This window comes from Periplaneta americana, chromosome 7 (assembly GCF_040183065.1).
Source record: "Periplaneta americana isolate PAMFEO1 chromosome 7, P.americana_PAMFEO1_priV1, whole genome shotgun sequence".
Classification (NCBI taxonomy): Eukaryota; Metazoa; Arthropoda; class Insecta; order Blattodea; family Blattidae; genus Periplaneta; species Periplaneta americana.
This window is the reverse complement of record NC_091123.1, coordinates 43714535-43730013: the sequence shown is the minus strand read 5'-3', so window position 1 is coordinate 43730013 and position 15479 is coordinate 43714535. Positions and strand designations below refer to the sequence as shown.

Here is a 15479-nt window from a genome sequence, read left to right as displayed (position 1 = left end):
TGAGGAAAGCGTTGGTTCCCAGTTCACCGGCGTTGAATGACGTCTCTGAGATCCGTACGCAATTACATAACACAGACACTGAGTACAAATCCCCTCCCCTACCGAGTCAATGACGCGGGGTTGGAAGTAAGGGATGAATGACATATTCCGCCTTATGACGTACGCAACAATTGGCGCCCACTTCTGCAAGTCTGCACTAGTGTTTTAAAGGCTCATTTTACGCACTGATAACAGTGGATAAAATACAACTTCACGCACTATCGTAAAAAACATTATTTTTGAAACTACTTACAGGTCCCATCCTCAAAATAATCTAGTCTGAGGCCTGGAAGTTTTACGCTACTAAACGTTAATGACATATCACAGTACATGGAGTGATTCTCAACTAGCGATGAAGTTTTGCCCATGTATTTTATCTTACGACGATCTAGTGACTCACGCTCTTTTAAAGCAGCTGATTCGGCTCTCTCTAAGAATAACGCGGAGGAATGTTCAGAAATATTTTGGTTTCGTTAGAAGTATTGTGCCAAGATTTTCTGTGGATAAAAATAAGCTTTTTGATGAATTGTCTTGTATAAAGAACTATTTTGAAAATAAAGTAGAAGACAGTGTTAAAATAAAAAACCAAGCTGTTATGAAAAGTGGTATGAAATGTTTGTATATTTCAATAGTAAAAACATTAACATTAAGAACATTGTTCATTTGGTAGGTTTTGTTTGACAATTCTTTGATCAAATGCTAGTGTGGAACGTGTTATTTCTCTTATAAACTCTTTGTCAAATGAAAAAAAAAAAAAAAAAAAATGAATGAAAGTTTAAACTGTGAAGTCCTTGCACAACATAAACTTAACATTTTTGTCAACAATTTTTGGATTTCGTTAAATCAATCCTGTTTTTTTATGCTCCAGATTTTTCTTTAAACGATTGTCTATAAGCTATCTGAAGTTCGAATTCTGAAGCGTGAACGGGTTGAAATGCATATGGCAGAGAACAAGTGTTAACTCGTTTTATCTCCCGACGACGGCAACTTATCCCAGCAGTGATCTCCCTCCCCAACCTTCAAATCAACTTTCTCTTCTCTTCATTCCCTATAACAAATACAGTACGATTATTTAGTCCTGACAGTCCCCGGCGATGTGCGCCTGGGTCAGGCGAGTCCATTTAGTTTCGCCAAGGAGTGTTTGGTTAGTCTCTCGCTTGCCATCGGAGCGATCGGATGTCATGCGTACGGTAGAGCAGTATGTTTCTAGTACAATTAAGCTGTACTGCATTGCTTTACCGACCGCTTGCCCTTATCTCCACTCAGGAGCTCTCCCCACTACTCCTATTACTTCCCCTCTTTCGCGTCGCTGAGCTGTCAGGACTAAATAATCGGTCTGTACGAACGGGGAAATTCATTCTGGAGCCTGTTGTACTATCTGAGCACCAGCTCTGAAACCGCGGCAGGAATGCGGCGTGGAACCCGGTAGACTGTACTATACTTACTGAGTCACGCCTCCCCGCTCCCCACTTCCTCATACGTAGCGGTTTCAGAGCTGGCGCGCAGACAGTAATTTCAAACAGAAGTACAGTCTTCTTCTAAGCAGTTTTCCTCTCGATTATTAATTCATATATTTATTTGTATTCCGTGGCTAACAAAAAGAGACAGTAGAAAATATATTTACCATGAAGGCCCACTTGTAAGCAATGTGACAAAACTACTATATGGCTTAACTGTAGATTTCCTCTTTTCACCACCTCACTTCACTAAAGCGACATAATTTCCCTAGCGACGTGCAGGCTTCCTTTGGACGAGTTCTACATTTCTTTGCATAGGACTACACAGAACAGAAAGTCACAGTACAGTCCCTACCAAAAGTTTAAGGACATCCCTTCATAATTGATGTTTCACTCCTGTCATACTTACTGTTTATACAGGGACCAATGCCTGTGAAAAGTGAAGTTTTCACTGCAAACCCAGTCTGTCTATCTTCCAAACTGTGGATTATATAACAATTTGTCTGTTATGAAACTTATTGAAAAAATAGGGTAAAGGTTGGTAAATTGTGATACGAGTAATATTGTGATAGTTTTTTTTTTTTTTTAAGAATTTATTACAATTTTACTGAGCGAGAGAAGGGCCGGTTTTGTGCACCAACCTGTCCACGATTATTCCCTTAATACGTTGACGCAAGAACCGATCTTCCTCTCGCTCAGTAAAATTGTAATAAATTCTCAAAAAAAATTATCACAATATTACTCATATCAGAATATTACCAACCTTTACCCTACATATTTTGTAGGAAAAAATTAATTACTCCAAAATGGGAATTATTCCCAGGAATAAGAAATTGGAAGACAGAAGTAAAAAATAGGAAAGACTAGAGAGAAAAGATTGAAGAGCCTAGAGCCAGACTTGGACTACAGAACCACACGATGATGATTTTTATTCGTTACTCGTGAGTGTATTTATAGTTATTTAAGGATCCAGAGGGTTTACAATTTGTGATCGACAATCCTTTAAATAAGGGGTCCAGCTCTCCATTATCAGTTTCTTGCCGGAGGAGGAAAAATATAAATATTTCTATACCGACCTGTTGTAATTATATTTCTTGTTAAAATGTTACTCCGTCTATACTCACTTCACAGTCCGTTTTGCCACTTTATCTAAATCTCAAAGATATTTTTGGGATCGGATTTAGGTGCCTTTGCTAAGAAGTCTCCAGAAGACCCACCTACAGCTGACACAACAATATTTCGAATTTATAAATTTAAGAAAAAAAATTTTACAAGAGTTTAATTTTTAGAGAAATTTAAAGTTTAATTTTTAGAGAAATTTAAAGTTTAATTTTGAGAGAAATTTAAAGTTAAAGAAATGGAAATAACTGAAGAGCTCTGGGAAATAACAAGTCGTCGCCTGTTTGCAAAATTAGTGTTGTCATTTTCACAGTAGGTCCTCAGTACCTGCCCGATCTTCAGATGTACGATTTCTCGCAGAAAGTGGTGTAGTTTCTTATTTTTAATTCCTTCATGGTCTATGCGAAGAGGAATAGTTCAGCATAAATATATTACGCTAAGGAATTTCAACATGGCGGAAATTCACGAGTTTCAGGTAATTAAGCGTGGGAAAACTACGATATGTTACAAGTGATGAAACTGAAGATAAACATCTTGAAGACAAAAGTGGAGAGGAATATCTTTTATCTTAAGGTGACGGGTCACAAGAAAGTGAAATCTGTGACGAAGTGTTTTACGTTCTATTGTCTTTTCATGCAACACATTTAATTTGCTGAAATGCTACTGGAAGATAATTTTCGCGTATGCTATTCACTGAAATAATATCAAAATAAACTAACTTGTCTCGTGGAAGTAATTTTGAAATGGAGTTTCTAAACTGGAACTGGTAACGTACTAACATAAAATACTTGATTGTCTGATCTCTCAATAATTATCCATTTTCGGACCCATGTTTATATAATATTTTTTATAATCCTCTAAATGTGTGGAATCAAACCCTGAAATTTTGCCGTATATTTTTTTAAACACCTGTGTATAAACACCTGTATGTATGTACGTATACACATATACAGAAATCTCAGAAGCTTGATACATATAAAAGGAAAACTGTGGGATAATATAATATTGCTCCAAACCATTCATCACCACTGCCAAGAAATGTGCAGAAAAAATATATGAATCAGAGATTGCAAAAACAGCACATGTCACTATTTGTGGCGAAATTAGTTTACAATTTTAAATTTGTACTCGCTAGCTAGCTAGTTAGATATAATCAAATTAATAAATTAATAATTAAATTAATTCGAGTTTCATGGACTGTTGATATAGGGCTATCATTCCATGCAGAAACCACATAATATGTCAGTATAGCCGTCTCACATTTGGAAATCTGTGAAATCCTGGAAGCGCGCAGAAAAAACTCATGTCAAAGACATGTGCCGATTCCAGACGGGAGACATCTCCGACACAAGGATACAAAAATTGATCCCACTGAATGACAAATGTCTCAGTTCTGGTGGTGAACACGTTGAAAAATAACTCAACAATTGCTATATCTGTTCCAATAAAACTTTCCATGAAATTTTGTTCTCTTTCTGTAAACGGCCCCAGGGAAATTATCTTTTACAGGGTTCGTAATTGCGCTCGAGTGGCCAAAATTTGTGTAAGCACTTCTTTTGAAATTATTAAAAATGATGGAAGAAAAAAGATTATTTTTTTATTTGCCCCCATGAATATGTTTGCTTGTAATTACAAAGGAGAATACCATATTTGTCTTCTTCATTGACATATCCAGAGAAAATCGTGCCAATTCAAAGAGACAAGCTTGCCAATATACGCAAACTAATGCGTTACAAAAAAAAAAAATACATACCACATGAATATCAAGAATTTTACAATAATATTCTTCTGTGGCATATTGTGGAAAAAAAATGTTCATTTATATGCTGAGGTTCACTCAGCCTTCTATAAAATTGAGTACTGGGTCTTTCCCGGGGGTAAAAGGCGGTCAGAGCGTGGTGCCGACCACACCACCTCATTCTAGTGCCGAGGTCATGGAAAGCATGGGGCTCTACCTCCATGCCCCCCAAGTGCCTTCATGGCATGTTACGGGGACACCTTTATCTTTTTTTACCTTTTACTTATGTATTAAGTACACAGTAGGCCTATGCATATATTACATCCCTAATTTGACAAATACACTTTAGTTGGACTGAAATTAGCCTATTATACTACAATTTTGATTCCTTGCAGAAACAGCACATGTCAAGTTAATATATATATATATATATATATATATATATATTGATTTATTTCATTAACAATTAATATGAAATTGGAACTCGCTACTGAGTGATATAAGGGGTTGTTGGACAATAACTTCATTTACGTCAAAATTACATAAATTCTTACTTAACAAATTAATTGCTGATTAATATTTATTACATATAATGAAACTAACATCTGTCCATTCTTATTATTATCATTAATTTCTCTAAATAGATTTACAAAATCTCTAATGGCAATTATATTAATATTCTCATTATAGAAATATATTTCAGATTTATATATATATATATATATATATATATATATAAATATATATATATATATATATATATATATATTGTTTTTCCTCCCTGTAACATAGTTCTAGTAAGCTTATATTAAATTAATTTTCATCATTTTACTAGCTATCTCAAATCTCATATTAATTATAATTGAAAATTTAAATAAATATGTAGTCTACTAGTCGTTAAAACTTAACTGAAGAATATTGCTGGAGAACCTTTTAAGTGTAGTGTAAATATTCGTAATTTAAATATGTATTGTATTGATTAAGGCTAGTTGAGTGGAAGAGAAGGCCTTATGGCCTTAACTCTGCCAGCGAAAATAAAACATTATTATTGTTATATTATTGTTATATTACTATTATTATCATTATTATTATTATTATTATTATTATTATTATTATTATTAGATTCTAATAAATTTGGTATAAAACGACGCATCTATTAGGCTTCTGTCTGAAGAAGCCAGTACTATAACCACTGATGTGGTCTACCACCAGTAATACCGTTTTTTGTCTCTACTGAAAAATTTAGTTTTCATGACATGTGCTGTTTCTGCAATCCCCGATTCAAATAAAGTGAATTTTTAAGCGACATTATCGGCATGCAAAACATTTCACGAACAGAACATGATGTTCCATATTACAGTAGTTTTCAATTACTTACACACTTGAAACGAAAGATACGCATCCGATTCCATGGACACAGTGTTGATATCTTCTTACACACAGAATATGAAATGCACTTAATATAATTAATATCGCTTTCCTACACCAGAACACATGTAATAAAACAAAATCAGATAATATTCTCCAAAAAGCTTATTACTGAAAACACATTACATTCGTAAGAAGTCATAAAAGACGCAATACGAATAGATATCACAACCTTTCCTAACACTTTTTCTCTTGCACAAGTTCTTCACTTGGGCTTAAAAAACGTGGATTCCAAGAACACAAAACTGTAGAAAAGCACCAATTATATGACGTACAGTATCCGTACACAACACTGTTATTTCAGTTCAAACCAAACCACTTGAAACCTCAAGGCACAATGTCGAGCGTGGCTGGTCATCGCACTCTGAATGGTCACGGTTGGCCAACAGCATTAACAATGTAGTTAATATTTCAGTTACCTCTGTACGTTCTCCTCAGGGTGTCGGGATAGCTGGCCAGATACCGCCTGTTTATATGCGTCAACTTCAACCTTGATTTATCGAAAGAGAACAAAGAGGTCAAACATGTGACTCTCACACACTGAGCCTACATGAATTAAAAAACAGAATACTGTTGCTTTATTCTTCCTAGAGAAGTGGGGATGAACGTATTTCACAAATATTACACCTTCCATCGGTTTACGTCACTATTCAATTTCCCTTTCTTTCTCACATGTTTAAGGCTGGTATTACACTATCAAAGTTCTTTGACAAGGAATATGATAAAATATTTTATCAAAAATCTGTGAGAAAAGGTAGAATTTTGAGTATGTTAGATTATATAAAATATTTTATCAAAGATAATGTAAAACCAATAAACAAGAATCATCAGGTTCCATTTACAATTATAGCCTATAAAATAAATAGGGGGTGGATGTTGATGACCTAAAAATCTACTTAAAATGATCAATAAAATGCTCTTAAAATGGAAAAATGATATGAAATTAAAAGAAAATGACATTTAAATATTATTCACTGTACTCGCACCACAACTTCTTAAAAAGAATCAGTCACCTTGTTTCAATGACTACTCTGCAAATGTCGGAGAGGAGGAGGCAACTTTCTGGAATTTGACTAAGATAAAGGAAAAGAGCATGCAAAAAAATGGAAGTTTTAAGGGAAAACTATAGATTTAAATTAAGGTTTACAATGTGTTTCAATCAGGGGTTGTCCATGTCAGTGCCTTCATTCTCCGTCTCCTCATCCTTCAGTTTTGTTACCAGACCTTCCAGATGGGGAGTGTAAATAACAAAACAAATTGTGGGCGTATCGCGCATTCTTGCAATATTTGTGCTAAAAATATTGTCTACTGTAGTACATCCCTTCCGAACCATATTGACCAGGAAAAGGTGAAAGTTTCCCCCCTTCCAAACATAAATTCTAAAGGCATCCTTGTACCAACAAAAGAATAATAGCGGTCAAAGCCCTTACTTAAACTAAGCTGTTGTCAAGCATTTTATATTACTTCTGTTGTATGAGGTGACGTCTTCAGTGAAATGAGGGATGGACTTTAGAGTTTGTTCCAAACTATTACATTCAAACTTCACTGTTATTCACTTGTTCAGTAGGTAATTCCTAGTAGGGCCTACTACTGATCTGTTTGCTTAGAAAAAGATTTAACAGGCCTCTATGTAAACAAGGAAGTAAAATGCATTCATGGTCTAAAAGTTCTTCAAAATATAAAAAATGACAAAAAAAACTGCCGAAAAAATGTAAAAATGACGTAGGAGTTCAAAAACGTCAAAATTGCAAAAAATACAATATAAGAAATTAATTTTTTTATGTTGATATTAACATAGAAAGGATTTCTACATTAATAGGCATCGCCCTAATGTGAAAAATAAGAAGATGACTTTTTGTCAGTATCTGCCCCCTAAAAATAAATAACTATTTCTGATCACAGATATGCAAACATGAATGATGAACTATACTATGCCTGTTTACCTACAATTAGTTCAACATATTGAGTATAAAAAATAAGCATATTACTGAAAAAGAAACAGAAAATGGAACGCCTGTGGGTTAAACCATGTATTGCAAGATGTGACAAGGAAAGTATCCATCAAAACTTACTAAAAAAAAAAAAAAAGATACAATGCGAGGACTTGAAAAGTTATATAAATTATTATTTTGAGAATGGATGATGATAATTTTCAGTTTGTCCAAGACTTGTGCATCACTCCTGTAGAACAGTTATAATATCTGCCAATTTTATGTACACTTTTCGCTTTTTATTTCTATTTTTGTAGTCCGTATTTTGTGTTTTATATCATTTAATTTGCTTCATATTCTCATTATCAGCATTTTGGTTGTAGTAACAGTCCAAGAATATTTACGTTCCGTCATATTGGTTTCAGGCTAGGTAGATTTTTTTATAAAAGATAACAAGATGCATTCATATTTTATAGAAAATATTTTATCAAAGAAACTTTTATAAAACAAAATCCACTATTATTATTATTATTATTATTATTATTATTATTATTATTATTATTAACGGTATAATTGCCAGTATTGCTTAGTTTGTAATACGGTAGTTCTTCAGGTGCAAGTCGTAGTAAATAGCGTCTAGCCATACAGACGATTCTTCGATATGCCATATATATATATATATATATATATATATATATATATATACACAAACACACACACACACATTCACAAGATTTAACGTTTTTAACAAGACTTTCTTAAGGTTCGTTATCACTTCAGTATACATTTCCGTGTAATACAAGCACTTTGTTCTTCCATTAATGTTCATGAATATTTATTGGTAACTCCTGAAGAAGGACGAAAGGCATTTCATCATAATAAAATTCTACATCATAATTTAATTATTCACATTTAAAATTATCGTGGAAGAGCAGATGAGATGTTAGCTCTCTAGGTAAGTTGTTCCCTCTATTCTCAGAGACGGTTTCAAAATTCTGACTTCTAAGAACATTTCTTCCAGTTCAGTTGAGTTTAGTTCATAAGAATGCAGTAAACATTAGAACAGCGAATGTTCATTTATGATAACGTATTTAATGAAGAAATGTACAAAAAGTGTCGTGCTATGTTTCTACGAAAATATCCTGGCGTTGAAACATCTGCTTCGAGAATCCAGAGTTTAGTAAAAAAAGTGAGAGAAACCGGCTTTTTTTTTTAAATAAAATTATGGCGCATAAATTGTGTTCTAAATGAAGAAAAAATTGATTATAAAGACTACAAGCTATGTCAGTCTCTCACGAAATCGTTAAGAGAGTTAGGTCAACAGGCAGGTATATCCAAATCAGCTTGAAAGATGTGAAATGTGCTTTAGATAGAATGGTGGTCGATAGTTCCAGTACTTATATGATAAGCCAATGAATTACCGGTCTTACTAATAAACAGTGTAGGCCTATAATTTGTATACGAGACTTATGCAGAGTTAGGACAGAAAACGTTAGTAATAAACAGACATCGGATTCTAGGGCAAATGCCTATTTTGTTTCTTTAGGAGAAAAGTAAAAATAATTATTAATATTTGTGTTTCATGGAAATTGAAAGGTATTCAAAGAGTTTAATAGTGCCCTAAAATGCCCTAAAACGGTTATTAGAGCCTAATTTGTTAATATTCGCCTAAAAATGCCTAACTCACTGTAAAGTTTCGCATTTTACTCTTACTTCTTATAATTTATACATGCATTCACTGCGAAATTTAAGGCATTTAAAAAGTGGAAAGCTTGCTTCACACCGGCCATGAAACCATTGATAAAGGAAACAAAATGTTTTGAATCTCACGACACTCGCAATAGATTTCACCGAATTTAACATGTTTGGAGGCATAAATGCCGACAAAGAACCAACCTTAGTTTTGAAGCAGGCAACAATCACAACATGTGCTGCTACCGATTCAGAGATATACTATACTATAAAAATGACTGTTTTCGGTCTGAAACCGATTTTCTGTACTGCCCTTCAGAGTGTCATAAAATCACAATTTTTGGAGAAAGAGTGTTTTTGAAATATTTATGAAAAGTCGTAAAACTGCGAATTAGTAGGGTAAACCGTTACAAAATATTTAAAAGAATGGCCCTCCTAGTGTTAACACTACCAGGAAATGCAACAATAAGTGGAACTTTGTATTTTTGTCCAATTGAATCTCAATAACAACGGTTCATTTGAATGCTCGTTAACAGTTGCTCTTTCCCTCACCTTATTTGTGTTGAGAAGTTTTGAGCGGTAGGACGTTTTCCTGTGAAGTTTAACGCGATAATGCCGAAAAATATAAGTGCAAAATCTACATTGATCCGGCAATGGCTAACAGAATATTCAGAATTCACTTATGATGGAAAAATAATATTCTGCAAGATTTGTAGCAAACAGGTATGTAACAATAGTTGAAATATATAAATTCTATTCATTTTAATGAGTAGGCCTATAATATTTATACATTGACTGAGCTATCCTGAGGTATAATTCTTTTTAAGACCACTACACTTTAACCTTTTAAATTCCGATAGTTAAAGTATTTGCAGGTCATTAAAATTTTGATTGTTCGAACCCACTGACTTTGTGATAGAAATACGGCAATACAACAATTAGGATTTCAGTTTACTTTACATTTTTAGATTTCGCAAGAAAAGAAGTGCCACCTAAAGCAGCATGTGCAAGGAGCGGCTCATAAGGCTAAAGCTCAGCAGAAAAATCAGCTGCAACAAACTTTACTAACACAGCCTACTTCATCCAATCTCAGCAGCAATTTCTATGCTGATTTAACCAGAGCGTTTGCTGCTGCTAACATTCCCTGGAATGCAATTGAAAATCCGGTTTTAAGACAGTTTTTACAAAAATACTGCAAACAAAATATCCCATCTGAGTCGACCCTAAGAAAAAATTACTTAGACAGAATATACAATGAAACTTTAGCTTCCATTCGGGAGGATATAGGTGATTCTTACATATGGGTCTCTGTGGATGAAACCTCAGATCCTATGAATAGGTATATAGCAAATATGGTAGTAGGAAAACTTAGTCCTGATGGACCTTCGATTCCACACCTCGTATGTGTTAAGGAACTTTCGAAAGTGAATAGCCAAGCCATTGCTTATTTTGTAAATAAAGGCCTACAGTCTTTATACTCAGGTAATATAGACGATTCTAAAGTTCTGTTGTTTTGTACTGATGCTGCCTCATACATGGTTGCTGCAGCTCCACTTCTTAAAACATTTTATCCTAACCTCACGCATGTAACCTGTCTAGCACATGGCCTTCACAGGGTTTCTGAAACAATCCGGAATGAATTTCCTCTTGTCAATTCGTTTATTTCTAACACAAAAAAAATGTTTTTGTAAAGCCCCATCCAGGATTTCAATATTCAGAGAGAACTTTCCAGATATCCCACTCCCACCTCAGTCGGTTGTTACACGATGGGGAACCTGGATTCAGTCAGTGGTGTATTATTCTAAGTATTTTAAAGAAGTGGTCACAGTTATTGATAAATTACCTGAAACTGATAGTGCAGCGTGTGTGAAAGCAGTGAAAGATTGTCTGAATGACTCACGAGTGAAAAACGATATTGCCTACATAACATCAAACTTTTCTTTCATACCTGCAAGCATTGAACAATTAGAACGTGAAAAACAATCTCTTTGTAGCCAAATAGCAATAGTAAAGGAAGCTCAAGTGAAACTGGGAAAAAAGTTAAAAATAAGTGGGACAACGTATTAAATAAGAATGTAGGATTTTCATTGTTGGAAAAAGTATCAAGAGTGATATCGGGGGAAAGTGTAAATGTTCCAGTAAGTATTGATGTTTCTATTGTACCTAATTTAAAATTTGCGCCTCTCACATCAGTTTCGGTTGAAAGAAGTTTTTCTGCTTTCAAAACGATTCTCAGTGACAAAAGGCAAAGGTTAACTGTGGAGAATTTAGAAAAAATTCTGGTGGTGTACTGTGCAGATAATTATAATAAAGTCTGAGCATGGAACTGAATTTCAATAACTTAAAATGAGTAATCTTGATATCAATAATCATTATTTCATTAGTTTCAATATATTAAATTTGTGCAGCTCTGTTTATAAATATAATATAGTATTCTTTTTTAATGTTTAAACATACTTTTTTGTGCGTATTTTAGTGTATAACTAAAAATTTCAATGAAAGAAATAAGTATGATACCTTGATGTGCCTAAAATGCCTATTTTCATTAAAATAGAGCCTAATTTTACAAATTTTGAGCTTATTTTAGGTGCCTAAAACTGCAATTTTTAGTGCCTAAAAATCCGATGTCTAGTAATAAACCATGCATAAGCGATGGATGTATAAGCAGTGTGTAACTATACATGGGAATTGCTTTGCAGTAGTTATATATATGCGAAACCCCTTGTTTTAAGCGTTGTATATAGAAAAAAAATGGCCGCCCCTCTAACAGCTGTTAGTATCGAGTGTATTTTATGATGATGGTTGCCTTTTAACTACAGAAGAACAACTCAAAGAGCACAGAATAATTAGAAAAATATTGCTGTAGCTGTACTCTTTGGCCAAAATACAGCGTGGTAAGCGACCAGGCCCAGTTATATTATCGATACTTAGCGCGGCACACTATCAGATACAATAGAGAGCCTCAGTTATTCCATTACCTACCTTTCGTAATGAAGTAATGAGTATAATAAGTATTAGTAAGGAATTTACACAAGGCTTATAAACGAACTATTCATTGTATAAGACAATTGAACGTCTGTATAAGAGTTTTTATTAGTAGGCTAAGATCGTACATATGCAATGTAATGTAAGTCGCGAGATTTTATTACCCAAAACTGACGCTCTGAATTACCGCTAAGCGTATCATTACTAGCCCATGTCACCTTTCTAACGGCGCCATACTAAACGAAACCTGTCAACCCGCCAGAGATGAGTCCGAGATCTTGTCATGAGATACAGTTGGGAGAAACGTCGACAGAAATCCAAACTGGTAATCAAATCCATTGGGATTTGAACCCACGCCAGAGCGTTGCCTCAGATCTAGAATCCAACTATCGTTTGAACTACGCCTGTGGTCTAAGTGAAAACATTAATAGGATTCTTTAGGGCGATATTACATTATGTTTTTTGTTTTCGTTAGAGAATAATAATTAAGCTAATATATCGGCATGTAAGATAGCACACATTCGTCAGCGAATGTCAAGATAACTGCCCTAAATATCTAACGATTTATGGCAGTGTGTATCGACAGAGACTGAAGGAAAAGCACGCGATAAGGCTTCAACGTAACAGGAAAATACTTCTGAGAATGCAATACAGGAAACAGGAAACAAAAAATTAGGGATTTCCCATAACCTTCCTTTCGACACACAGTAAATTTATCGATTATGAATAAGGAGAAAAAATAATTTCCTGAACTCATTCAAGCTGGAATGTCACTGTCGCTCTTCTTTAGACATGAAATAAGAATTACGAGCAGATCAATAAAGGATTTAATATTCACTTACAAACATCTGCTTTCAAACATAATTTTCCAACCAACAGAAATCCTTTAATGAAAACACAATGATCAAAATAACAAATGCTGTGCGTTAATTGAAATCAAACACTCAGAGTATAGAAAGTTCAGGACATTATTCTGGCACTTCATCATTCTGTACAACTATCACAAAAGCTGTTGAAAGTGGTGATCACCGAATTCAATGCAGGCATGACACCGTTACACCCAGGGTGCGAATTAACGGGGGGATGGTGGAATTTCCCCTCCTGTTGGAAAGTTATCCTCCTCTCATAAATTCATGTTAACATCCCTGCCAGGAATAACTTCTATCTCCCTCACAAAATATAATTCTTTTAATACGAGTATATGTACTTTATAAAAGTAAGCAAAGAAAATAATATTGATGTATTATCATCACCGGCAAGCTGATAGCAATCAATAACTTTGGAATTACACATCTTATCTTAAGCATGCTCAAAGCGTTGAGCCGTATCGAATGAGGACAATAATAATTTTATGTGTGGTATTCTCTATCTAGGATTATATCCCCCCTCATCAGAAATCTTAATTTGCACCCTGGTTACACCAAGTTTCAGTGTCAAAGTGCGTCGCTGGCAGGCCTTCATTGATGTCAATGGTCGCCACTTTCAACAGCTTTGTAATTGTATATAAAATAGTCCACAACGATAAAATGTAAAAATGTATTAAACTTACGGGTATAAAAATTCAGTTAATGTACAACACACGCTCTTTCTAGGTCACGGCTTTTTCGAATTTCCCCCATAGAAATCTTACTTAAGTTCCTTAAGTGGGACAGTTTGAACGAAGTGAGACAAGTAATCTTTAGCCTAGAAGCTCACATAGGTGTTGTATTGTATTATATTGTATTTATTTACATTCCATGGTATTCGTACATCGCTTCACAGCAAGAATATGGAACATATCAAATAAAAAATATGTATATCTTAATAGTACTATAAAGTCTTATTATAGTCACAGTCTAGTTGAAATATATACAGAAGAGTTTTACAATATAGTCTACTAGTACAACACAAAGTTTTAGTATCAATACTTAATACAATACAGAAATATTCATGAAGCATTGTTGAATGTCATGAATTCACCTATAGGCACCGTGCAAGCTCCTCTGGTGGCGACTGTTGTTACTAACTGCAGGACAGCAGCGATAGTGTTGTGCTTGAAGCGTATGAATATACTTAACATCTCAGGTTAAATGATTAGAAATATGGATGATCCTAAAAAGCGGAAAGGTAATGCAAATTGCTGTGTTCTTGAGTGTAGTAATGCGTATAGGAACACACCAACCGATATTGTTTTTATCCATTCCCAAACTGAAAAACTGGATTTTGGCCTAGAGAAAGTATTCAGGAAACAATGCCTGCAATATTGAAAAATGTAGAGTGATAATTAATTGTTCAGAAGTGGAACAGCCACCCAATATGGATCAGATGGTGGCCTTCAAATCTAAATGCTACCGAGGAAGATCGAGTGACACATTCATAACAACTGATTGCGGATTATTGACGTTAAAAAGGTGATGATGAAGTCAGGTTTTCCCGGAATAATAACAAACCTCTCCGATAAAGGGATCATTGTTGTTACTCCACCGTATCTGCATGATGGTAAATTAACAGCTGAAGTCGAAACTACTTACAGCGTTGCCAGTGTTCGAATTCATGTTAAAAGGTGTATTCAGCGAATTAAAATATACAGTATAACATTTTACACAAACTATCAATTGAACTGCTTCCGCATGTTGATCTTGTTGTTTATTCAACTGCCCAAAGAGAAGTCTGAACCTCATAAGTGATACCAACAAGGCACCACTTATGAGGCAACTAGGCCAGAATATCATGGGGTAGAATGGTCAGTTCCTTTTCCCTTCCATTGCATATATCGCTGACTAGCTACAAATTACACTAGTCAGACTTCATATACATACAAACAATATTGTTCTTCCTCTGACACATATCGTCAAGTGAGATGTACAGCCTGATAACAGATGTACATATCAGCCAGAACCTCAATCAGAGGTAGTATGTTGATGATATTGTTCATTATGTGTTGTATTTTAGAGAATTTGTAGTCGTCCATTATTCAGGAAGTGTAATTAAGACTACTTTTAGAATTAAATCACATTAAAATACGTAATTTATAGAGACATTATACACACAAATATTACACACGTCATGACATCAAATATAAGTATATCAATGTTTTCGTAATATCACTGT

The 15479-nt window shown here is 34.4% G+C and overlaps 1 protein-coding gene across 4 annotated transcripts in view; it reads right to left on the bottom strand.

Moving 5' to 3' along the window:
* numb (NUMB endocytic adaptor protein) overlaps positions 1-15479 on the bottom strand; it is an 847398-nt gene that overhangs the window by 391079 nt on the left and 440840 nt on the right. The window contains exon 1 of one of the 4 annotated variants that reach the window (XM_069830653.1): positions 5732-5748. The exons of the other annotated variants lie outside the window; for them this stretch is intronic. The gene's annotated coding sequence lies outside the window, so the exon portion shown is untranslated. Of the gene's footprint in view, positions 1-5731; positions 5749-15479 lie in introns of those variants that run through there. 4 annotated transcript variants of the gene reach the window in all.